The sequence below is a fragment of the Protopterus annectens genome, chromosome 7.part0 (genome assembly GCF_019279795.1).
Source record: "Protopterus annectens isolate FY-2018-M chromosome 7.part0, PAN1.0, whole genome shotgun sequence".
Lineage (NCBI taxonomy): Eukaryota > Metazoa > Chordata > Ceratodontiformes > Protopteridae > Protopterus > Protopterus annectens.
In genome coordinates, this window is record NC_056739.1 from 945614398 (window position 1) to 945642155 (window position 27758).

The window sequence follows — 27758 nt, forward strand, 5'->3', positions numbered from 1 at the left end:
CCTGTGAGAAACATTGCTTGAGAGGGATGACCCTATCTGGCAACACTTTACCCCATTTCCTGTCTTGAGATGCTAGCTGCCATGGCATTGCTGACACCAGTGCAGTGTTGCACTATCCTATCATATACTTGCAACCCTGGGCTCCACCATAGTAATTTAGACTTTTCTGTCTGATTCCCTGTAGCCATAGATCCCCCTCAAACTTCTCCTGCCTTGTACTGCAAATACTTAGTACCAGGGCCTCCCTATCATGGTAAGGTTTTATCACATTAACATGGTACAGTTTGTGCCCCTGCCTCCTGCCTAGCAGTTCTACCATGTAGTTAACATCAATGACCTTTGTTACCACTTTGAAAGTTCCCTCCCAAGCTGCCTGCAGCTTGTTATGTCTGACTGGAATGAGAACCATAACCTGCTGCCCTACAGTATACTCTCTAGCTCAAGCATTCCTGTCATACTACACCTTTTTCTGCTGTTTAGCTTCTGCCAGGTTCTCCTGGGCCAATCCCATGAGTTCCATGAGCCTTGTCCTGAGGTTTAGGACATATGCTACAACAGACTCTGTGGGATTCACACTCACTCTCCCACTCATCATGAATAAAATCCAGAGGTCCCCTCATCCTGTGCCCATACAGCAACTCAAAAGGTGGAAAACCTGTGGATTTCTGTGGCACCTCCCTGCAAGCAAACAACAGATGGGGCAAATATTTGTCCGACTCCCTCTTAAACTGGTCTGCAAATACCTGTAGCCTAGTCTTGAGAATAGAGTTTAACCTCATCACTAGAACATTAGTCTGAGGGTGGTAGGGGGTGGTCTTTAGGTGCTTCACCCAGCAGCACTCCCACAGACAAGCCAGCAGGTCTGACATGTAAATTGGCCCCTCTGTCAGCCAGTATTTCCTTTGGGAAACCTACCCTGCTGAAAATCTCTAATAAAGCATTTGCCACCTTTTCTGCCTCAGTGGAGGACAGGGCCACTGCTTCAGGGTCTCTGGTAGCATAATCATCTACCACTAGGATATACTTCTTTCCTATGGAACTTGCGGTACTCAGAGGCCCCACAATATCCATAGCTACCCTTTAAAATGGCTCCTCATTCACAGGCAAAGGCATCAGAGGAGCTTTCACCATATCTCCTGCCTTGCCTACCTTTTGACACTGCTCACAGGTGCTGCAATATCCTATTACATATCTGGAAATCCCAGGCCAATAAAAGTTCAGCACAATATGTCTCTTTGTACACTTTACGCCCACATGACCTGTAAAGGGAATATCATGGGCTATAGCTAGAAGTGCCACACAGTAGACTCTTCAGACTACCAACTGCTGTATTCTCTCACCCTGTAGTCCTCCCTCAGGGGTCCACTCTCTATACAATAACCCTTTGTCCCAGTATACAGATTCCACCTTTCCTTGAGAATCAGGTGCCTCTCTGGCTACCTCCCTGAAGTCTTGTAATGTAGGGTCTGAAAGCTGAGCCTGTCTTAGCTCTCTCTTTTTAACCCTTCCCAGCTCCATTTCCACAGGAAGTCTGGTATCCTCTGACAGCAGTGCCTCATTGTCAGCCTGGGTACTACTACTCACCTCTGGTCTTGCAGTCACTCTGTCCAAGGGAACATCAGTATCCACAAGCAGCTGTGGCTTCCCTTTAGTCTTATTGCTTCAGGGTAGGTCCTTCTCTGAAGGTAACCACCTCACCAGTCCTGGCTTCAAGTGTTCGGTCTGTCTGTGCCCCCCTGGCTACCAGACCTACCTACCTGTCTCTATGCCTAATTGTGTGTCACTGCATGCACACAAGGTACTGCATTTTCAAAATCATTCCCTATCAGGACATCTGCAGGGATATCCACAAAAACACCTACTTGCTTGCTTCCTTTTATACTCTCCCAGTCAAGGTGAACCCTATCCAAAGGTATTTGGAATGGAGTCCCTCCTAAAGTTCTGAATGGAGTAGACTGCCCATGCAAGTAGTGCTCCTCTTCAACCATTGTAGGCTTCACAATGGTTAGGTCAGTGGCTGTGTCTCTCTTAGCAGTGGCCTGTTTCCTATCTACTAAGATAGGATATAACCTCTTGTGGGTGTTTGATACCCTTGTTGCCTCCAGACAACTTACTGCTGGCATTTTGTCATTCCCACTTACTGGCTGTCCCAACTTTTGTTCCCCACCTTGCCCCCTGGACATCTATATGCTACATGGCCCCACTGGTTGCATTTAAAACATTTAATCCTTGGTCCTAGCCATGTATCTGGACTAGTGGCTTCCCTGTTACTGGCGGACTCTGTTGGGGTAGTTTAGCATCCCCCACTATGGGTTTTCTCAGACCCATGAGCAGCACTAGGTATCCCTTTACTGTTCAGTGATGCCCTGTTTCCTAGGTATAGGTCTCTCTGTCACTTGCTAGGTCAGGATAAAACAGGTGAGCATCAGGGGTTCTTGTTCAAGCAGCTTTATTGTATGCAAGCACATCATAAATGAGGTTAAGTAACTTTAACTTATTTACAGATTATCGAGTACATAGATGGTAACACTCTGGCTACACCTTCAAAACAGCACTGAAGCTAACACTTGCTCAGCATTTATATGCACACACAGATCTTGGAAATGCATCTTAAAGCACTCTGGCTACACCTTCAAAATGGCACTGAAGCTAACACTTGCTCAGCATTTATATGCACACGCAGATCTTGGAAATGCATCTTAAAGGTACAAAATACCTGTTATTCTACATTCTTCTTCTTTCAAAAGAAAACTAAATGAAAACTCCAGCCAAGCTAGAACTTCCAATGTGTGACCTCCCAAACCTCCTATAACAGAGGCACATGGGATATATGCAAATGACCCTTATGAACATCAGGTGTTTCAACTATATGGCGATTCTGATTGCCCATGACTTTTACATCTGAAGTCATTTTAATGGACAATTTCAAGCCAATAAAGCCAAACCCCACTAGCTATGGATATGCATATTTCAGCCTTGTTATAACCTCACCAGCATAGCATAAGCAGAGTGTTTGACTAAACATAAGAAACACAGGGTTGTTACACCCAGCTGATATCCATTATCATTAGGGTGACTGCAAAATATCCCAACTAACAAATTAAAACAAAGAGGTAGAAGGTCACACTGAAAAACTAATCAGAAAAAACTAAACGACTTCAAATGTAAAAGTCATGGGCAATCAGAATCTCCATATAGCTGAAACACCTGATGTTCATTAGGGTCATTTGCATATATCCCATGTGCCTCTGTTACAGGAGGTTTGGGAGGTCACTCATTGGAAGTTCGAGCTTGGCTGGAGTTTTCATTTAGTTTTTTCTGATTGTTTTTTTCAGTGTGACCTTCTAACTCTTTGTTTTAATTTGTTAGTTGGGACATTCTCCTTCTTTGAGAAAATGAATTAGGCATTGTCACTGAAATTAATGAATATGCAATTTACATAGAAATGATTTCCATCATGCAATTATACAAAGCTAGAAACATATATATAACTACAACCAAGTTGCTGCATATTTCACACTAGGCTTTGCAATGCGACCATATCGTGTGACATAAAAATTGGGATCTGCTTTAGCAACTGGGATTGTCGCTGCTGACTGTTCAGTCTTAGGAATACTGGAATCATCTGCTAGAACAGTATCAGGAATCAAGACATGTTCTGGAACAGTAATATCATCTAAATTTCTCTGAGAGTTAAAGTCTTTATCACAGGTACGATGCTTCAATGTCAGTTCTGCTACAGGAAGAAGATATCTGCCATTTGTCTTGTACTCCACACCCTCGGATTTAACAAAAAATAATTGTGGCTCTGCACAAATACTCGTTACTTTATCAATCCGGTCAAAACCTTTTGCTGTTTGTATCCTCACTGTCACTCCTTTTTTCAACAGATAAAGAAATCTGCTCAACTTGTCATAGCTGGACTTTTGGAAAGAATACTTTCTAGATAACTGGGCTGTGATTGCTTGATTGCTCTTAGCTTTATGCCTCAATAAACTAGAACTGATAGGCAATGTTGTTCTAGTTTGCCTAGATAGAAGTCTCTGACCAGGTGAGCCAAGTATACTATCACAGGGTATGTTTCTAAGATTAAGTTAAAAAAAATTGGTATTATCACATTTTGACTTCTCAAGTAATTGCTTTGCACTGTGTGCTGCATGTTCAGCAAACCTATTCAATTGCAGATACTCTGGATTACCAGTAACATGTACAAAGTCTCATTCTCTTGCAAATTTCTGAAACAATTGAATTGGATACCATTGTCAGAAATGAATTTCTGTGGACTGTCATGGACTGAGAAATGGCACTTCAACTTAGTAAAGACTGTGGCAGAAGTTATATTAGGTAGTAAATCGATCTCTAACCAATTTGAATAAGACTCTACCAGTACTGAGTAATGTTGATTGTTCCACCTGAATATGTCATTAGCAACAATTGAACAAGGTACATCAGGAATATGACTTAGATGAAGTGTCTCTCTTAACAAAAGTGATTTAGTACTATTACATACGGAACAGAAAGAAAGTACTCTATCAATGTCTTTCACTAGAGAAGTCCAAAATACTAGTCTTCGTGCTCTTCTCTAAGTAGATTCAGAACCCGGGTTACCACAATGCAAAATCTGGATATGTTCTTGTAAGGAAGCAGGAACAACAATTTTAGGACCTTTGAAAATAATGCTATCTTCCATCACCAACTCATTTCTGTAAGAAAAGTAAGATTGCACTTCTGGTGGTACATTAGATTGCTTTGACAGCCATCCAACACTGATATAGTGATTGAGCTTCTGCAAAACTATCAGTCATTATATGATCTCGTAACACATCAAGTCTTGTGGTAGAAAAATTATGCACTTCCATGACATCAAAGTCAAAATTCTCTGCGTGAAGCTGTTCTGTAGTATATCTGGGTGATCTGGATAAGGTATCAGCGAAATAAAGAAGTTTGCCTTTCATATAGACCATTCTGAAGTTGTACTTTTGTATTCTGAGCACCATTCATTGTAATCTCACTAGAGCTGAATGCATAGACTTCCTTAAAATAGCAACTAAAGATTGATGATCAGTTTCAATCTGGATTTCTTGACCATAGATATAATCATGAAAGTTGGAACATGCAAACACTATTGCCAAAAGTTCTTTCTCAGTTTGAGCATATTGCATCTCAGTCTGGATAAGTGTTCTAAATGTGTAGGCTACTGGCTTGCCTTCTTGGAGAATAACTGCAACTAAACCAACTTCTGAAGCATCACAAGAAAGAGTTACTGGTTTGTAGACATCATTGTATCTTAATGGTGGGGCAGGTAGCAATCTTCTGCTTAATAACTTCAAATGCTTTCAGGTGCTGGTCTAGCTATGACCAAATAACTTTTTTACATGTGAGCTCATTCAAAGGTGCTGCCAACTCACTAAAATCTGGTATAAACTTGCCTAAGTAATTGACCATACCAAGAAAATGCTTTAGAGCTTGCACATTATCTGATGCTGGCATCTCAAGAATGGCTGCTTGCTTGGATGGGTCTGGTCTCGAGCCCAAACTTGTAAACAAATGACCAACATATGTAACTTCTGGTAGTCTGAATTTGCACTTCAGAGCATTGAGCTTCAAGTTCACTTCATGCGCTCTGTTTAGTGCTCTCTTTAGATTCCTGTCATGCTCTTCCTCACCATTGCCTTTGACCAATATATCATCTACTAATATGGCACATGGATAACCCAAAAAGTTTGCTCCATGCATGCTGGAAGACTTCACTTACAGAATTTATTCCAAATGGCATTCTATGGAATCTAAACCTTCAAAATGGGGTACTGAATGTAGTCAGTAATGACGATTTGCGATCAAGCATCACTTGCCAAAATGAACTCTTTGCATCTAGGGCAGAAAAAACAGTGGCATTCAGTATCAAGGCTGCAACCTCTGCGACTATACACATGGGATGCCCAACGCAAAAAGGCCACCCAGACCACAGTAGCTCGAGCATGAACCTCCTGATGAACACAGGTTTATTGCAGCTAGTAAAACAACAAGATATCAATGACACCCATTTTTACATCAATGTTTGTACATTGTTGAAATCAAACAAATAATAGTTCTACCTATGCATAATAAAACTTATTAACTTAACTTAATGCATTTTTGTGTCTCCTTTATGAATTTTGTACATATGTTCATATAAATTTTGTAATTTTACTACTGTTGGTATTTACATCTTCCACATTTACTAGTGTACTGGTAATCCCTATCGTGTTTTTTCAACTTTCCACCTTCAATAATTCTCTTAAGATTTACTGAGGTTTTAAATACACTAATGGGGTGATCACCTAATATTGTAGAAATATTATCCACACTTGATAAAACATCCCAATGTCTTTTTAAAATTTCCTTAACTCCTTCTAGAACTAAAGGTCTCCTAACAAAGGAACATACCTATCACCCCATAATCTGGTCACATGTTTGGTAACATCCTCCACCAAAGTGGCTGGGTATCCCCTAGCCAAAAACATCCCTGCTACTATTTCCATTTGATTTTCCATGTCTTGTCTTGTAGAAGTGCTGTTTAAATAGGAAATAAATCATCTAGGAACCGTGTGTATAGAGCAATATGTTTGGAATATTTACTAGATAATACAAATAACTCCTCCCACTCAAGCATGATTATTTGTTTAAAATACTCTCCCTGAAACTGGATGTAATTATTTGTAAGAACCAAACCCATCATGCTGAGTATCAAACATATTTTGTCCCAAGTAAGGTTAGAATGTTTTTTCAAACTGTTTTCAAAATATTCAAGTCCAGTAGTGTAAGGAATACAGGAGAACAAATCCTGGACATCAATGGTCAAAAGTTTTAATTTGCCCAAAAAGTCCCAAGAGTCTTTGGTTAAATGAGGAACATTGTGGTATACATGTTTGCACCAGTGGTCAATAGCTACCCCTATGTTGAAGGTTTTTGATTTTGAACCGGATATAATTGGTCTAAAGGGGGGGTTGTTTGTATTTTTGTGTATTTTGGGTATACCAACTATTTTAGCCATCACAGGGTACTCAGTTCTAATGTATTCATACTCCTCATTCGTAATACGATTATCAAGTAGATATTCCTCAATGATCAAGTCTATTCTATGATATCCTATATTAATCTGGTTAAGAGATATCTGTTCATAGTTACCTGAATTAAACAGGATGTCTTGAATAGCTTTGCTGTAGGTATCCGAATCATATATCACAAGACCTCCCCCTTTATCCGGTTTCATTATCCTAATATCTCTGTTGGCCACTATTAGATCCAAACATGCTCTCTCTCCATTCGTAAGATTGTCTATAAATAATGTACCATACCATGGATCTCTCCGAATGTGTCCACACAGATGGTAAATATCCTTACATACCATCCTCTCATAATTAGTAACCTGTACATTGCTGGCGGGAATGTATGCACTTTTTCTAACCAATTTGTTAGTGTGATCATCACTTGGTGTGTCTTTAAATTGGAGGGCTAACTGAAGTCTCCTACAGTACAGTTTCACTTCTTTGATAGCATCAACTACTTTAAATTTAGCCGTTGGAATAAATTTCATACCTTTGCTAAACAAAGAGAAAAATTCCTGACTGATGTAGAAATCCGTAAAATTGTATACTTTGAAACCAGAAAAAGAATGAATAACAACTTTGCTGCCAACACTTGTCACTTCTTCCGATGTGTATTTATCAATGGCTTCTATGTCACAAACAACCGCACACTCATTTTTGTCAACTTCAGTTAAAGTGTTCACATTCACTTCCTCACACATACTTCCACACTCGTTTTTGTCAATTTCAACTGTGTTAGAAATACTCACTTCTTTACCACTAACTACCCCACACTCAAAGGTCAAAGGTATCGCTGTTAACCTAGTCCATGGTTCCTTGGGTAAAGGAGTGTGCATATTGTTTTCCACACTCTATCTTTACATAGGTGCTTGATGAAACCTTCCCCCTTGAAAATTTTCTTCCACATCCCTCCTTAAATTCCTACCTCTGTACACTTCATGACGTGGCTCTTTGTTATTTGTCCTATTGTGGGGCCAAATATATGCCCTGTGTACTTTATATGTTTCTAAATCCCGTTCTAACTTGTCCAGTTTCCTATTGTATATGTCATAGCCACTTTGGTGGAGGATGTTACCAAACATGTGACCAGATTATGGGGTGATAGGTATGTTCCTTTGTTAGGGAGCACCTTTGTTTGTAACTCTACAAGGGAGACCTTTAGTTCTAGAAGGAACGTGTGTGTAATAATGTTTAACCCATATTCCAACTTAGTTAAGGAAATTTTAAAAAGACATTGGGATGTTTTATCAAGTGTGGATAATATTTCTACAATATTAGGTGATCACCCCATTAGTGTATTTAAAACCTCAGTAAATCTTAAGAGAATTATTGAAGGTGGAAAGTTGAAAAAACACGATAGGGATGACCAGTACACTAGTAAACGTGGAAGATGTAAATACTGTCAATACATCAACAGTAGTAAAATTACAAAATTGGAAAACTACAACAAAATTGCATGTCATGGTAAGAAAGGAAATTGTAATTCTATGCGGGTGGTGTATCTGGCTTCCTGTTCTTGTTGTCCGGCTTACTACATTGGCAAGACGGAAAGGAAGCTCAAGACCCGTATATATGAACATATGTACAAAATTCATAAAGGAGACACAAAAAATGCATTAAGTAAACACATCAGTGAAAAGGGTCCCCAACACAGTTTCACCTTCAAAATCATTGATAAAATTGAGGTGAATGTACATGGGGGTAATTGGAAGACAGGTTTGTCGTGTCTAGAGACCAAGTGGCAGATTTTGTGTGATGCCACTTCGTGGCCGGGTTTGAATGAAAGTATTAGCATCAAACCCTTTCTCCTTTTGGAAAGGGGTTAGATCGGCTAGATTTAGGACAGTTATTGTTATGGGAAATCAGCTTTGTATGGTTATTTTTACAAGCATTATTTTTATAAGCACAATTTTATGTCCTTTATATGCCTTTCATATGTCTTTTATATGGATATATATTAGTTTTTTATATGGATATATATTAATCATTGTTTATAAGTTAATAAGTTTTATTATGCATAGGTAGAACTATTATTTGTTTGATTTCAACAATGTACAACAGTTAGAATTTACTTGTAAAACATTGATGTAAAAATGTGTGTCATTGACATCTAGCAAGTTAATTGCCTTTTTGGCGCCAAACTAGCTATATATACACATCTAGCTAATTGTACTAATTGGTTCTGAAGAAATCTGCTTTAGTGTGGATGAAAGCGCTCAACCTGTGTTGTTTTTACTAGCTGCAATAAACCTGTGTTCATCAGGATCGTGGTGTGGATTTGTACGACAGACTTTGGTGTAAGGCAGTTCCTTACTTGGTCCATGCTCGAGCTACTGTGGTCTGGGTGGCCTTTTTGCGTTGGGTATTCTACTTGCTACAGTTATACACATGGGATGATTTGGTTTCTTCAATGCTTTATTCAAATAGTTTGGGTCAATACAGATTCTGATTTCATCTGAGCCTTTTTTGTGAGCTGCCACCATGGAAGACGCCCATTTGTTAGGTTCAGTAATTGGACAAATTACAGCTTGTTGCACCATTTTGTCCAACTGAGCTTTGACCTAATGCTGCATAGCTATCAGAACTCTTCTTGCTGGTCTGATCACTGGACTAATTTCTGGGTCTAATTTCATGAAATACACAACTGGAAGTTTGCCCAATTTGTCATTGAAATCATCAGCATACTCTGAAAAAATAGCACTGGTGAAGTTGGAACTAGGGCAAGCGCTTATCTGATGAACTTCTTTGGTAAAGGAAAGCAAATTCATTTTCAAACTGTCTCTGAGACCCAATAATGACTGCACAGGTCTTTGAACCACATAGAACAATAGACTATAGCAGCTCTTAGCCACATAACATGAAAACACTACTGATCCTTCGGTTTGAATCTCTTCACCTCCATAAGCTATAGGTTTCGCACAACTAGTCACATTTAGTTGCTCACCAGCTCTAACCTTTGCAAAAGTATCTGCAGACATTACATTAAATTTTTAACCAGTGTCTACTTTAAGCTCGGTGGATTTACCATTGATCTGGACAGTACAAAACACTCCATTGCTTACCAATAAATCCATCGCATCAATCCTTTCACCAATTACTGATACATCATCTACATGGAATGCAGACTATTGCAGATCTGTTTGATTAACTTGCCTTTTTGAATGACCCTTCTTTGCAACTGTGTGAGGCTTACTTGATTTACAAAATCTTTGAAAATGGTTCAATTTCTTACACTTATGACATTGTTGACCAAACAGAGGTGAGTCCCTGCAAGTATGGTAGCTGCACGGCTCCAAAAGTCCATAAGCAAATCAAAAATGCAGAGCCAGCAAACAGTGACATGTAAATTTAATGGTATGAATGTAGGAGAACAAGACAACAGACCAGTTTCAGCTATGAGTTTATCAAGCCTTCATCAGTGTAATGAATTCTAGTTACAACCATTCTCCTTTTATATTATACCACAACTGGAGGCTAATTGCAAGAATTAGACATTAGAAATATTCATTGGGTCCTGGTCAAAATAAATCACCCCGTTTGATAATACATTTTTTCTCCGTATTGTTTAGCAATTGATGCCAACCTGATTTATTGTTTCTGTTACCTTGTATTTTGTCACTAGTAGTAAAATTTAAAAAATGCATTGGGATGTTTCTCAGTATGTTTATATAAAGCATTTGTTGGTTTCACACCCCTGATATCACTTATGTGTTCCGAGATTCTAAATATAACTGGTCTTGAGGTCTGTCCAACATATAAGGCAGAGCAAATGCAAGTGGCCATATAGATAAGCCAATCTGACTGGCAGTTTGCAAAAAAATGAAATATTAAACACTTGCCCAGTGTTCTTGCTAGTAAATACCCTGGTTTTCAACATCCTTTTACAATGAGTGCAGTGACCACATGGAAAACAACCTTGAAAGCCCTGCCTTCTAATGTTGTCTGTATTGATTGCGTATCAGATGTATGTGTATGGTTGTAATGACTCATATATGAGCCAAGATTTTTGCCCCTTCTAAAAGAAAAATGACATGTATTATCTTCAATTTCACTTAGCCTGGTATCTGCTAAAAGGATATTCCAGTGCCTACATACAGTGTTGAGTAGGGCATCCGTATTCCTGCCATATGTAGTGATTAATCTTATTGGTAAATTATTGTCTGTTGTTTTGTCCCTATACTGAAGTAAATCAGTCCTGTTTTGATTAGATGCCCAGTGTTTGGCCTGGTATATGTCACCTCTCTTGTAGCCCCTCTTCCTGAATCTCATAGCTAGATCTTCCTCATATGAATGGTGAATAGCTGCATCTGTACATATCCTTTTGATACGTAAATACTGTGACTTTGAGATGTTTCTGCATATATGAGGAGGATGAAAGCTGGTAACATGGAGTAAGGAGTAGAACTGGGGGTGTTTATGGTAAACCTCAATTGTTAATGTGTGATCAACATTTCTGGTTACTAACACATCCAGGAAAGTGATTCTGTTCATATCAAAGGGAACTGTAAACTCGATCCCCCATTTATTATCATTCAAGTATTCAACAAACTCCTGAAGATAAATGCTATCAGACCTCCATACTAACCAGCAATCATTCAAATATATCCTCCAAATGTCAATCTCATCTATGTAGATGTTATGGGCCCTATCATAAATCAGTTGTTTCTCAGTATAGGCCATGAAGAGATTGGCATATATGGGGGGCAAAGGAGGCCCCCATGGCAGATCCTTTATTCTGTAAATAACAGTTGTTCTCAAAACAGAAAATAGTTTTAGTCAAAACGTGCTCTGTTAAACAGAGTAGGAATGTATTGAAGCCTGGTAGATATAATTTTGACCTAAATAACCAATATTCTAGAGCCTCCAAGCCCGCCCAATGGGGAATATTTGTATATAATGTAGAAACATCCAAAGTGCACATATGCCACCCTGCATCCAACTGCATGTCAGAAATGACCCTAAGAATCTCAGTGGTGTCTTGAATACTTGCTCTGACCCATTTGAGCAAGGGCTTTAGATGTAAAGTCAGGAACTAGGATAGGGGTTCAGTGATTGAACCTCTGCCAGGGACAATTGGCCTACCTGGGTGGATTTTGTAAACTGTTATGTATTTTTGGTAAGAAGTATATATACTGGATGGAAGGGTCCCAAACTGTTAAGTGGTGCAATGTGTTGTCCATTATAATTCCCTCTTCTTTAGCAAAATTCAAGAAGCAATCTATTTGTTTCTTGAAGTAGTTAGTAGGATCACATACCATTTGTGTATAATAGTGTTTATCACAGAGTTGTCTCATTGCTTCCATATTATATTGTGGCCAATCCTGTACCACTATAGCCCCACCTTTGTCTGCTGGCAGTATTACTAGTTCATTATTGGTACCCAATTCCCGAATCATGTCCATCTCATGTTTCGATAAATTGTTAGATTTTGCACGGTGATCCCTGTAGTAAAATTGTAAATCTTTGAGAATTGAGTTCTGAAACATGAGTACAGTGGGATGCATGGGTGGAATGAAATTGGATATATGATATTTAAATCCATGTTGTGGTTCTGATTCAGATGTTGTATGGAAAAAAGAGTTTCAGGTTAAGGCATCTACAAAAAGAAGATGTATCCTGTGCACAGGTATCTTCAGGCACATAAAAACAAGGTATAAAATTTAAGCCTTTATTAAGTAGTTTGACATGAGTGGGTGACAATTCAACAGAGGAAATATTAAGTACATTATTGTGTTCTACTTCTGTACCATAAGTTTGAGCAACTCTTCCATACTGTCTACCACTGTGTCTCTACACAAAATGTCACAGACTCACCAGTGTCAAAGAAAAGTAATATGCCTATCCCTTTAGGGGTAAACAAAAGTGTGTGTGGGGGGGGAGGCAGGAAACACAGGGGTATACCTGTTTTTTATGTGCCTGAAGATACCTTTGCACAGGATATATCTTCTTTTTGTAGATGCCTTAACCTGAATCTCTTTTTTTCCATACAGCATCTGAATCAGAACCACAACATGGATTTAAATATCACAAATCCAACTTCATTCCACCCAAGCATCCCACTGTACTCATGTTTCAGAACTCAATTCTCAAAGATCTACATTTCAACTACAGGGATCACCGTGCAAAATCTAACAATTTATCGAAACATGAGATGGACATGATTCGGGAATTGGGTACCAATAATGAATTAGTAATACTGCCAGCAGACAAAGGTGGGGCTATAGTGGTACAGGATTGGTCACAATATAATATGGAAGCAATGAGACAACTCTGTGATAAACGCTGCTATAAACAAATGGTATGTGATCCTACTACCGGCTTCAAGAAACAAATAGATTGCTTCTTAAATTCTGCTAAATAAGAAGGAATTATAACGGACAACACATTGCACCACTTAACATTTTGGGACCCTTCCAGCCAGTATATATACTTTTTACCAAAAATGCATAAGAGCTTACAAAACCCACCAGGTAGGCCAATTGTCTCTGGCAGAGGTTCAATCACTAAACCACTATCCCAGTTCCTGACTTTACATCTAAAGCCCTTGCTCAAATGGGTCAGAGCAAGGATTCAAGACACCACTGAGTTTCTTAGGGTCATTTCCGACATGCAGTTGGATGCAGGGTGGCTTATGTGCACTTTGGATGTTTCTACATTATATACAAATATTCCCCATTGGGCGGGCTTGGAGGATCTAGAATATTGGTCATTTAGGTCCAGATTATATCTACCAGGCCTCAGTACATTCCTACTCTGTTTATCAGAGCATGTTCTGACTAAAACTTTTTTCTATTTTCAGAACAACTGTTGTGTACAGAATAAAGGAACTGCCATGGGAACCGCCTTTGCCCCCATATATGCTGATCTCTTCATGGCCTAAATTGAGAAACAAAACTGATTTATGATAGGGCCCATAACATCTACATAGATGAGATCGACATTTGGAGGAGATATCTGGATGATTGCTGGTTAGTATGGAGGTCTGATAGCATTTATCTTCAGGAATTTGTTGAATACTTGAATGATAATAAATGGGGATTGAGTTTACAGTTACCTTTGATACAAACAAAATCCATTTCCTGGATGTGTTAGTAACCAGAAATGTTGATCACACATTAACAACTGAGGTTTACCGTAAACACCCCCAGTTCAACTTCTTACTCCATGCTACCAGCTTTCATCCTCCTCATATATGCAGAAACATCCCAAAGTCATAGTTTTTACGTATCAAAAGGATATGTTCAGATTCAGCTATTCACCATTCATATGAGGAAGATCTAGTTATGAGATTCAGGCAGAAAGGCTACAAGAGAGGGGACATATACCAGGCCAAACACAGGGCATCTAATCAAAACAGGACTGATTTACTTCAGTATAGGGACAAAACAACAGACAATAATTCACCAATAAGATTAATCACTACATATGGTAGGAATACAGATGACCTACTCAACAGTGGACGCAGGCACTGGAATATCCTTTTAGCAGATACCAGGCTAAGTGAAAATGCAGATGATACATGTCATTTTTTCTTTTAGAAGGAACAAAAATCTTGGCTCATATACGAGTCATTACAAACATACACATACATCTGATACGCACTCAATACAGACAACATTAGAAGGCAGGGCTTTACAAGGTTGTTTTCCATGTGGTTACTGCACTCATTGTAAAAGGTTGTTGAAGACCAGGGGAATTTACTACCAAGAACACTGGGCAAGTGTTTAATATTTCATTTTTTGCAAACTGCCAGTCAGATTGGCTTATCTATATGGCCACTTGCAGTTGTTCTGCCTTTTATGTTGGACAGACCTCAAGACCAGTTAAATTTAGAATTTCGGAACAGGGGTAGGAAACCAATAACTGCTTTATATAAACATACTGAGACACATCCCAATGTAGTTTTTAATTTTACTGTTATTGAAAAAATACAAGGTAACAGAAACAACAAATCAGGTTGGCATCAATTGCTAAACAATAAGGAGAAAAAATGGATTGTCAAACTGGGTGCTTTATTTTGACGAGGACTTAATGAATATTTCTAATGTCTAATTCTTACAATTAGCCTCTAGCTGTGGTATAATATAAAAGGAGAATGGTTGTAACTAGAATTCACTACACTGATGGAGCTTGATAAACTCATAGCCGAAACCGGTCTGTTGTCTTGTTCTCCTACTTTCATACTATTAAATTTACATGCCACTGTTTGCTGGCTCTACATTTTTGTTATTGTTGACCAAACGCCATGCACTTTTCTCCTCTAGACTCAGGGTTAACGCCACAATTGCGACAGTTAACAATAAAGCTTGATTTAGGCTTTGCTGAGTCACTCTTACGCTGTACTAAGCAAGCTGATTCACTCTTATGCTCTACTGAGCAACATTTTTTTGCACTAGATACCCTTGGTTTTGCATTGCGCATGCTCCTTTAACTGGACTGTTCTTGGAATGTGCTAGAAGATTACGGGTTTTACCTAGAAATCCCTCAGGGGCTGCCGCGTCCATGTGCTTAGGCCTGCTTTTGCCTGTCACATGCTGCATGCTGTCTGCATGAGCTCTGGAGCCTACTGAAACCATGCTCTTATCACTAGCAAGCATATTTGTGTGCCTTTCTGTAACTTCATGAATCTGACAAATCTCAATGGCTTTACTCAGCATTAAATCATTGTCATAAAGCAGATTCTTTCTCACAGCTGCATTATTAATACTTCACATAAGCCTGTCCTTAATTAATTCATCCTTTAAATCACCAAACCTACACGTTTTAGCTTTATTTCTCAGATCAGTAATATAAGCTGTGAAAGTTTGCCCTTTCTTTTGATTTCTCATGTAAAACAAATGACTCCCTAGTGTAACATTAGTCTGAGGGGTTACACATTTCTCTGAATTTGTTCTTCAAACACTCAGGGTCTTCCCTTGATTCAACCTGCACAACAACACAATGAGTTTTTCCTTCACCTTCATACACTCCTGGTACACAGACAAATGAACACTCCCTTTCAATGGCTTCTGATCCTGCTAGGTTCAGCAAAATGAATGCCCTGGTGCGTGCATCTTTATCATAATAAGCTGCTTGTATAAATATATTGTATTCTTGTTCAAATATTCTCCAATTCTCTGCAATGTTCTGATCAAACATAAATGGTTGTGGCTTGTGAAATACATCTGCCATATTGATATATCTCAGTGAAAACTCTAGAAAATATGCAAGAACACACACACTTGTACATACATATATACATGTCCTTGAAATTTATGCCAATACTTGTAACAACACAATGAACCTTTATATAACTGAATTACATGAAAAACGTTTCCTGGGCACTGCACTACTTTGAAATATCTTTAAAGTAAAGCCACTTACTTTGAAATTATTTTTTTTACCATATGAGCCGTTTATCTTGTAAAGGCAAAATGCCAAAGCCATTTATCAACATTTTACTGCCAATGTCATTTATCATCATTTTAAGAAACATTTCAAGCATCTGCACAATACGAATAAACTGAGCAATAGAAGCTGAGGACAAATTTCGAGGTAACTGTACTTTGCAAATACACTATCTCGAAGCAATGGCACTTTACAAATGAACTATTTCGATGTAATTGTGATTTGAGAATAAGCATTCTTGAAGTAATGGCACTTTACGAATAAGCTGTTTTGAAGTAATGGCACCTTGTGAATAAACTTTTCAAAGCAATTGCAGTTTGGAAATAAACTTTTCGAAGTAATGGCAATTTGCAAATAAACTTTCTTGAAGTATTTGCAATTTGCAAATGTACTGGGCAGAAGAAGCTCAGAGTGAGAAACACCTCAAAATAACTGCACTTTGCAAATAAACAGTACAGAGCACACTGGAATCTCCCCAAAATGGCTGCACTTTGCCATACAATTCTGTTTAGTGTGAGAAACACTCTGTAATGGCAGCACTCTGTGAACAGACGCAAACAGGCTCAAAAAAATTCTCGAAATGGCTTCGCTTAACTGCACTCCATGAAATAGTTGTACTTTGCACACAATAAACTCTTTGGAATTAATGCATGGCAATAAGCACACACTGCAAGTACTTTTACACACTTTGAGATACTTCGAAAAACTCTAGTTATGCTATTCAAGGCTTTGATCAATGCGAAGTAGCAATTTGTACCAAACACAGTAATTAGCCCAAAACACATGCAGTTGCCTTTGGTTTATTTATACTCAATGTGCCCTTTTCTGCCCTTTCTATTATAGTTGTTTCACTCATTGAATCTCTTAATATGCCTTTTATGCCCTTACGTATTCGTTTTGCTAATTTAATCTCTTGTCATGTCCATTATACTTTTTTCTGCTTGTTTTAACTCTAAACATGCTCATTTTACAACTCTGAGGCAGTTCTGAACCCTTTATGTAGTTTTCTAATGTTTGTTTTGTCAGATAATTTGGTTTAAACATTTCATCTGATTAATGAAGCTCTTTTCTACTTCTCGTTTGCTTAATAATATACTTTGTGCCCTTGTAATGCTCCATTTAATATCTTACGATAAATAAATCTTTTGTGTGTGTTCTCTTTACCTTTAACTTGTCTCTGGCCCTTTTTTGCTCTTGGGCCTTTTAGTTTGCCTTCGCCATTACCTCTGCACCTCATGGCTCTAAAGAATAATTCTTGCAATCCTGGTTCTGACACCACGTCACTCGCCAGGTTAGGATAAAACAGGCAAGCATCATAGGTTCTTGTTCAAGCAGCTTTATTGTATGCAAACACATCATAAATGACGTTAAGTAATGTTAACTTATAAACAGATTAGCGATTATGTACATAGATGTTAATATTCTGGCTGCACCTTCAAAATGGCACTGAAGCTAATAAATGCTCGGTATTTATATGCACACACAGATCTTGGAAATGCTTCTTAAAGGTACAACACACCTGTTATTCTACACTCCTTTTTCCCCAACTCATCTATGATATTACATTCCCTATCTGCTAACCAAATTCTCATGTCCTCAAGCAAAGTGCTAAGGGCTTGTTCCCTCACCAAAAGGTCTGCCAGTCCTTCAAAAGTGGTGACTTGACACCCACTCACCCATCTATAAAAATGAGTGCTTAACTCAGCAATACATTCACCATCTGCCTTGTGTCTATACTCACAAAACTTTTTCTATAAGCTTCAGGTGTTAACTTAAAATACTCTGATAAACATTTTTAATAGTATTATAATTTAAGCAATCAGTATCAGACAATTTAGAAGCAGCAGTTACCGCTTACCATGGAGTAAGGGGGTCTCGAACCATACCCAGAGCCCTGGGTCAACATTATATTGTTTACATACCCTTTCAAACATATGAATAAAACTATCAAAATTATTACCATCTGTAAATTATGGAAGATGTTTACTGACCTTTATTGCTTCTGGGGTTCAGTTTCTCCTTTCTCCATTACCTCCATGACCCTGGCGAAGAGTCAGCAGTTCCTTTCCATGTTGCCTTTGCCTCTCATTTCCTTCAGTCTCCAAACATCTCTGTCTCACATTTTCTTCTGCCTCCAGACATCTCAGTCTCTCTGCTGATTCTAATTCCAAATGTTTGGCCTCCAGTTTAAGTCTCTTTAACTCCAGATGGATTTTTAAGTCCTCTGTGGAACATTTGAACTGTCTATTTTCTGAGCACTGTACATCCCCAAGGCCAGTCTGGTTGCCCTCCTAATTGCTGGTCTGTGATGCAGCTGTGGCTAAGGCTGCCATCGGTTCTGCTTTAGTTAGGTTGGCATGCACCTGTCCTTTGTCTTGACACATCTCAGCCAACTGTCTCCTTGTCAGATTGCCATACTCCTCTGCTGACATACTTGCCTGCTCTCCCTGACTAACTAAGCTAACAAAAAAAATAAAGAAAACTATTGTGATATGGAACACGGAATGGTCACTGTGTGGTTGCTTCAGAGTACAAACACCTTCCTTAGTGACAACTGTTTACAGGCTACAGGAATTCAATATCCACACCACAGAATCCCAATATGTGGATATCTCACCACTACCAACCACTAAATTTGATGCCCCACTACTGGCAACAGTAATCAAGAAGCCTCAATCCTCACCACTGGCACCAGCGGGGGAATGTGCAACAGCTGGAAGTACTTCACCAAGAGGAACACTGGCCTCAAACAGATGCCCTATGCAGCTTGACTGAAGAAACTCCAGCTGTACTTGCTTGCATACCGCCTGCTCAGAGGTGATCTCTGCCTGACATACAAGGCCATGTCCAACACAGAATTGATGGACATGCTCCACGTAAAGAAAACCTTATCCCCTCAAGCCACACAGTTTAGGGATCTAAACCTCACCACAACAATAAATAAGATGTGCTGGAGGGATAGATTCCTGTCCCAGAGACTTCCCATGCTTTGGAACAAGATTCCAGTCTTCATTAGGCAGAGCTCCTCACTAGCAATCTTCAAGAGAAACCTTGATAAGTGGATGGGAAACGGAAAGTTTACCCCAAGGATCACTTCAGTGGCTCTGCTGGACAGAGGAACAGGGAACTAATGTCAGGGGATGGCGAAAGCCAACACATTCTGGCTAGGCTTATAACTGCCTTTGGGCAGATAGCCTAGTACCTTCCTATATACCTATGAACCTACACTGGGAGGATGACAAGTTCACTCACAGTATTTCCAAATGCAGCTCTCTGCATCAATTGTAATTTCCCTTAAGAGCACACAGAGACCACAGTCAGTCCAGAGCTGGATTCTCCCTATTTATCCAGATCTCCAGTAAGACTCCCCACTAGCAGAGCTATAAAGTTGAGCTATCAGCTAAGTGACCAAGCCAAGACCTCCAGCACCCTCTCTGTCTAACCAGTGATTTGTGTCCCTACCTAAGTAGTTGACTCTTTGAGGCTTGATTTACACACACACACAGACACCTGGGAAAGGCTGGCACAGATTTACTAGCCATGTCCCCCTTCTGCCAAGAGTATAAGGTAGTTTCTACTGCCACCAGTCACTCCTTATCAGCTACTTTAAGGCCCTTAACAAATGGTGCCCAATCTAAATGTGCACTGTTACTATTAATACAAATGGTAGTTTGACTAAGAGCAAGGCTATTAGGATAGGCCCACACAGTGTCACCAAATAAATATGCAAGTACTCTCAGAACTTAAATATCTCTAAACTAAATATATATTTACAGTAACATCAGAGTGCAAAATCACAGCAAATATTTAAAACAACATTGCATGACAGTCTCAAATAAATAAAGAATAACATCTAAATTAAGCTTTGCTATATTCCTGACTATATCTAAGAATTAGACTGTTTCCTAGGCTTACTTTCTCAGAACAAGGCAAACGTGTGTGAATGCGTCTTCTTGTCAGGTCCAAGACAGACTACAGAATGCTGAGTCTCTCTCAGAGAGTTCTTAAATTAATATCTCAAATATTACTTATGGGATAGCTTGCAGAATGACATAATTTACTTTCATCTGACTATCCCAGGTAACCCCCCCCCCACTGCTGAAAGCTAGCAGTATTTAACATCCATCTGTGACAATAGATAGACAATGGCTTTTCCTCAGATCTTTGGCAAATGTTAGAACAAGGTTTGTATTAACATAACAGTGTCTGAAGGATTCGAAGTCTGAAACTCAAATGTATGCCATTATTTAATTACTTAAATCCTGATATTGCTAATACAGACTTAGAAAGTTGATAGAGTGACAGGCTGACAGGAAGTGCATTACCAAATATGAATCAGCATTAGTATTATTACACATTATTAAAGTGCTTGCATTCATTTTTTTTCCATTATAAGTTAAGTTTAAGCATAGCTGAGCGGGTTTGCTCATCACAGCCATCTGCTCAGCATTGCTTAAACATCTCACAGTAACTAAATACAAATGTATAACTAAAAATCTTCAATGGTGAGATAGTATAGTGATTAGATTTCAGACTTTGTATGCAGCAGTTCACAGTTCAAGTACCAAGACAGGCCCTTAATTTTTACATGGGAAAACAATGCTATAATTATTTTTATTTTTAAATTATGTAGTAATTGATATTTGTTAACCAGGGCAGTGTAGTTGGTCCAAAATTGAATTGTCAGTGGATAAAACATGTGAAATCACCCATGTAAATACAAGTGTCTCATACAGTATAGTCACACTCCAAGATAATGCAATGAAAGCACATAGGGGATGTAATGTAAGGTAAATTACATACATATAATAATATGTCAGTAATGATTAATTAATTTGCAATCCTGAAATATTTTCTGAAATGAAAAATGAGCAATGCTTAGCAATGATTAGCTCTGCTCAGATGGTTTGAGAATTGCTTAGACATTATTTCTAAGAAGCAGTCAGCTCAGCTAAGTGTATTTGCACACCGCTAAGCACTGCTTAGCATTTTCCCCTTTAAGCACTGCTCAACTCCTCATAGTGGGTTTGCACACCACTGAGCTGTGCTCAGCATTTTTTAAATGGTCTAATGATGGCAAAGGGTGGGAATATGGCCTTATTTAAACCACACATGCAGGAATACAGCCAGAACCTGTTTTAGTTTGTTGTAGTTGATCTGTGCAGGATCCTTGTCTGGCATAGGAGAAGGACCATGCTTTCGGGTGCGGCGCTGAGGCATTCTGGAGTCCAGGGTCATGGCTGGGTTCCTTGTCAAAAACAGGATGACAGACTGCTTCAGGACCAGTACCAGGACTGACAGTACAAAGCGGAGGCTTGGGACCATCTGGCACATGACCTCACCAGTGCCACTGGAATCCCCGGAACTGGTGAGCAGGTACAGCATTATTATGCCGACCTAAAGCACAGGAAGGGGGCACTCTTGCCCCAGTGGATCCAAGATGGTCGGGCACTGAATGCTCCAGTACTGTGTAAGTATCTCATCCATAGCTGTACCAAATTCTAGCCTGAGTATGTGATAGGTATGCATAATGTTTGTTTTTCCCCCCTACAGCTGCAGCAGAGAGGGATAGCAATGTGAAGGCCCATGCAGACAGACTGTCAAGGCTGTGCTGACAGGCTGGTTAGTACAGATCTATCTTGCAGTATATAGTGAAATATAAATAAAGAGTACATTGTTTACTGCCAGTAGGTATAGTGTGCCAGTAGGTATAGTGTGTTTTGTGTCTACTGAATAAATAAAGTTTGCCAGCCTAATATTGATCTACAGGATATGCAGTAGTAATGCACTGTGTCATGTTACTAAAATAAAGATTTATTCCACAGACTGTTATGTTTACTCTGGTATGTTGTTGTAGAAATATAATGTGTACAGTTTCTTCAGAGTAAATATTGTTTTGACAGCATGCATTAACTGAGGTTGTTCTGAGAACCAGCTGTTATACAAAACTGCAGATTATGGAACTGTAAAACAAGGTATAAATGAAACATGAAATATGTTATTCACTAAGATCCGAACTCTGAATAGTAATGTGTAATGTATTATAGTGTGTCCTCTGCAGCATTGCCTTGTGTTAACCTTTGTTTTCCAGATTGTATTATTTCAAAGGATTAATACACAGTACAGTATTTGTCATGCATGAATCTCAGGATTACAAGGTCAGATTGTCTAACCAACAGAGTATTGGGTGGAAATCAGTCAAACAAGAGACATCAGTTCTCCAGTAGCTCAGTGTGCTGTGAAATAGCTTTGTTGTTCATTTTTGCACAGCCAGACCAGCTTAATCCGGGGAGTGGTACTGAGATATGTGCATATACACACTCAAGAAATTTTGAATATTTGTAGAAACAGTTTGTGTTAACATATATTTTCTCCACAGGTCTTACAGGTAAAGAAATGTTTGCAGTAGCTGTATGAAGGGTATACTAATACATCATGTACAACTGTTCCACTGTCCAACCCCATGCCTGCAAATGACAGCAGGATAGGTACATACACCATGCACTTTTCCAGATACATGTCTCTCAACTGTCACTCTGTCATGACTAGTGGTCACTGCTGCCAATAACCTTGGACACAGATAGGAAGCCAGGTGAAGTATGCCAGTAGCACACTCACACAACATCAGTGTAGGGTACTCTGTCTTTGTCATATATATAACCCTGACATGTACGAGTCCCCTTTAGTCATGTACCATAGTTGTCCCAATTTGCCCCATACCATTCCAGGTTAACAGTTCAACAGGTATGTATGTGCTACAGAAGCTATGGCCAAAAGTAGATATAAAGTGAGGGCAGACCTGTAGAGTATTGAGCAATATTGTTGTGAAAAATAGAAGCCTATGCAGTTGTTAATGGGCTTTTTTCTCTTCCCCCACCCCTTATCTGCATCAATAATTATTAATCATATACTATGCTTATGTTGTTCTCAAAGCCTATTGTTGGGACATGTGTTCTATTATTGTTCATATATTTAATTGGTTGCATATTAACATACGTTGTTCATATACCATTGCTGGTGGCCTGTTGCCACAAAATTAACTGGCATGATGTTGCAATGCTTACTGTTATTTGATTTATGCATGTGTTCTGTTTGCTATGCAACTGTTTAAAATCTATTGTTTTGGGTTAATTGGAACACCCACACATGCTGTTATAACTAATTTTTAAATGTTTTGTTCATGACTAACTGATATATTTTGGAAAACCTTAACATCATAGCATCCTCCTCGGCTGGTCCTGCCCCACCTTTTGGTGGAACTGCCTCAGGGGTTGGGGTACATCTCTCCCTGGGTGTGGGCGCAGAGAGGAGCCTGTCACCTGCCACATATTCTGTGGTCTGATGCACAGTGCCATCTGCTCAGAGTTGGATGGATGGATGAGCCAGATTGAGGGCCACCTGGCACACATCGAGAGGCAGTTTGCCCTTGCAGTCCAGCCCCCAGCACAGTAACTTTTGGGGCCGTGAAGGTGCAGTGGTGACTGCCCATGGGTGGGGAGCTCAGTCCCACTGCATCCATTTGGGGGTTCATAGGCCTCTGATTCCCAAACACCCTCCTTGTCCAGGGTGTTAACCCCCTCATGCTTCTTATACTGCCCCTATCTGCTGTCTTGTGTGTCTTGTCTGTCTGTGAATGCAACCTATCCTACCCAACCTACCTCCCCAAACATACCTACAGCCCTTCACCAACATCCCACTCTGACCTTAAACAAATAAATAAAAGGGCATCTGTCCTGCAAAGAAAATCATTGCTCCATGCATAGCACTACATTTCACCCTTGATCCAGTAACATAAATCAATCTACCCTCCAATTACTCTACAGATATATATATATATATATATATATATATATATATATATATATATATATATATATATATATATATATATATATATATATATATATATACTCAACCTCTTAGTGCAAGACATCTGGACAAAGCCTGACAAAGTAGGGGCACAAAGGCCAAAAAATAAGGAAATCAGTTAAATATGGATTTTATAACCTTAGACAGTTGCTAGAGTATCACTGTTTGTTTTAACATATATGTTCTGATAGATTTCATGTCCATAACACAAATTATTGTCATTATTTAGTGACTTCAAACAGCACATCATCCCAGTGATTTCTCAGACATCCACAATAGTTATGGGGAACAGACCAAAAATATGAGCCACACATCTGGACAGTCTATGAAAATTTGGACAGTGGAGAGGTGTGAGTGCAGTCATGTAACAGAAGGGAAGAAACACTGAGATCTGCCAACCATTTCACCCAGCACCTTCTGAACTACAGTCAGACCAACACAACACTATACCAAATCAGCTCTGGAGAATTGCTCATGCATTTTCAAATATATTATGCACCACAGAGATGTAACTGTATGGAAAAAAGACACAGGTAAGAAATTGTCTACCACAACCATTTGCACCACAGTCACGCAACATCAGTAAGCCAAATGACCTCTATAGTATAACAACTGTTTGAACAAACTTATCCTGATTTCCAGTCACACACTACTCCTAGATATACTGCCTCAAGTCACATTGTACTTGGAATCCAGAGGTGTTAAGGGACATATCTCAGTCTGCCCCTACACACATATACAGCTGATAGACCACCATCAACTGTAGCAGCATGCACAGTCAGATATAAAATGATCTATGACTCTCACATCTGCCCCTTTCCCTATTCAGCCCAACAAACATTTGCACACTACACTGCTACATAATCTTGACAGCCTATTAAAAATGGCCAGACATACCTAACTACACAACTGTATAGATTTCCACAGAATGTCCAGGGTTTGGGACCCTATTTATGGCCTCCTCCTCATAACATGTCTGGGATTCTGCTAAATATCTGGGATGATATCAGGAATTACGTCACTAAATAATGATATACCATACCTCTGAACCTCTTAGTGCAAGACATCTGGACAAAGCCTGACATACTTGGGGGACAGAGGCCCAAAAATAGGGACATATTTTAAATAATGGTGTTATAAACTGAAAATGTTGCTGGAGTGACAGGGTTCATCTTAACATAAAGTTTCTGAAGGATATGAAGTCTGAAACACAAATGGATGTTGTTATTTAGTGACTTCAGTCCTCAGATTATCCTGGTGATTTGCCAAAAACAAAAATTGCCTGAGGAACAGACCAAACAGAAGAGCCAAACCTCTGGACATTCTGTGGAAATCTGTACAATTGAGAGGTATGTCATATACATATCAGTGTCAAACTTCAAATCACTCAGAAAATGCATGTCCAAACAAACCCTGTTAATCTAGCAATTTTCTAACTGTATAACAGCAACACTTACAATCTGTCCATAATTCTGGAACTTTCTCCCTCAAATTGTTGGGCTTTCTCCACATGTCTTGTTCTAAGAGGTACTTCCACCTATTCGCTGTGATGCTGTAGCTATCACACCTCCATAATGTCCTCCTCACAGGCAAGGAAAAGGAACAAGGCCCACATGAAGGACTTAATTATAGCACTGTGCTGACATGTCATTGGCTAATGAAAAGACAACACAGTTGTTCTGGATGCAATTAGCAAATGGGAGATACCAATTGGTGCACAAGCCATCACCTGCTCAGGAGCATTACCTACAAAAGGTAAGCTACTGCCTATGCAAAATAGGTCTGAACCTTTCTACGCAAAGTCAGACTATGCCTACAGAAACCTACACATTTGCATTACTTTGAAACAGTAAACTCTGCAGTGCTATAAGAGTTATGACAAACAATTAAGGGTGCAATAGAATGCAGAAGGGAGGATGCAATAATGAGAAATAGGATGTTAAACAATAAGTGTCAACAAGACTTGCTGGACTGGTATGTTGCTGTCCATCACCTATGGCCATCCCTGCTGGCTCTGTCTGCGGTGATATAGAGCACAGCTCTGGCCCCTGAGTCACCCTAACAAAGGTCAGCTCACATGTGACTACTACTGAAGTGTTTGTTGTACAGTACTGAGTGTGACACTGCCAGACCAGCTACCTGGGATGTTGTAAATATTTATATGTCACTTGTGAATGCTACTATGATACATATGATCATTTTACAAATGTAAGAGACCTATATAGGGTATGTGCATAGTATACAACTGTTGTGGAATTGTGTCTTTAACTGTATGTTATATACTGAGCTCATACCTTTCAACTGTCTGGAGTTTTGCAGACTGACCACATGTTTGTCTCATATTTTTAGTCATTTTCTCATACAGTTGTGTTTTGCCTGGCAAATCACTGGCAAATCAGTAAATAGTGAAGTCATAACATAATAGGATACATTTGAATGTCAGATGTCATATCCTTCAGAGTATGCCTGTGAATGCAAAACATTTAAGTATGTTACAGTAATATTTTAAAGTGTCACTATATTTGGGCCTCTACCACAAGCCTCTGCCCCCCATTTATGTATGCCTTTGTCTAGAGGTTGTGCTCTAACAGGTTGAGAGGTAAGACTGAGCTACAAGAGTGTAAACACAGTGTGCCATACCGACAAAGAACAGAAATGTATATCACGTATTACCTGTGCACATGTATGTAGTAATAGTAGTAGCTGGAAGCCTCAAACATACAGACACGAGTTAAAAACATCAGGTAAATATGCTGTACTTGTTTTAGAAATATGTAATCTGAGTTTCAGTGCATCAAACAGACATAAATGTTTACAGCAACAAGTTGTTGCATTGCCTTTAAGCAGAAATAATTACTAGTTTGATTGTAATTACGAGATTAAAACTGAAAGTGTTTAACTGTGTCATGACTTTGTGTCGAAGCCTACACCAAACATGTATATGAGCACCTAAATAACTGTATGGGCTCAGCAATACCTGACTGGACAAAATCATCTCCCCCAAGGTAGATTAAACCTCTGTGGTAGACAGCAGCAATACACAAACCTCATAATAGATGGGAATATTGGCTGTACAGGACCATGAAAGAGCAGGTGTGAAATTAGAAGCAATCTCACATTTGTCTGAACAAGCAAATAAGGTCACAGGTGAATTACTCTAAGGCTAACTTTGAGTGCAAATTGGAGACATCTGCCAAAGCCAATCACAAGGCCTTCTCCATGTATGGCTGCAATCTCAGAGGGAACACCCACATCTGCTCTGTACTGGTGGTCAATAACACCACATACACATACACCAGAGATATAGCTAACCTGCTGCAGAGAGGTGAGTGAAACCCTCACCCTCCTGTCCTTTCATCAGTAAAGGAGGACATGCACAGCACCTGCCCCCTCCCCTCATCATCAGGGAGCAGG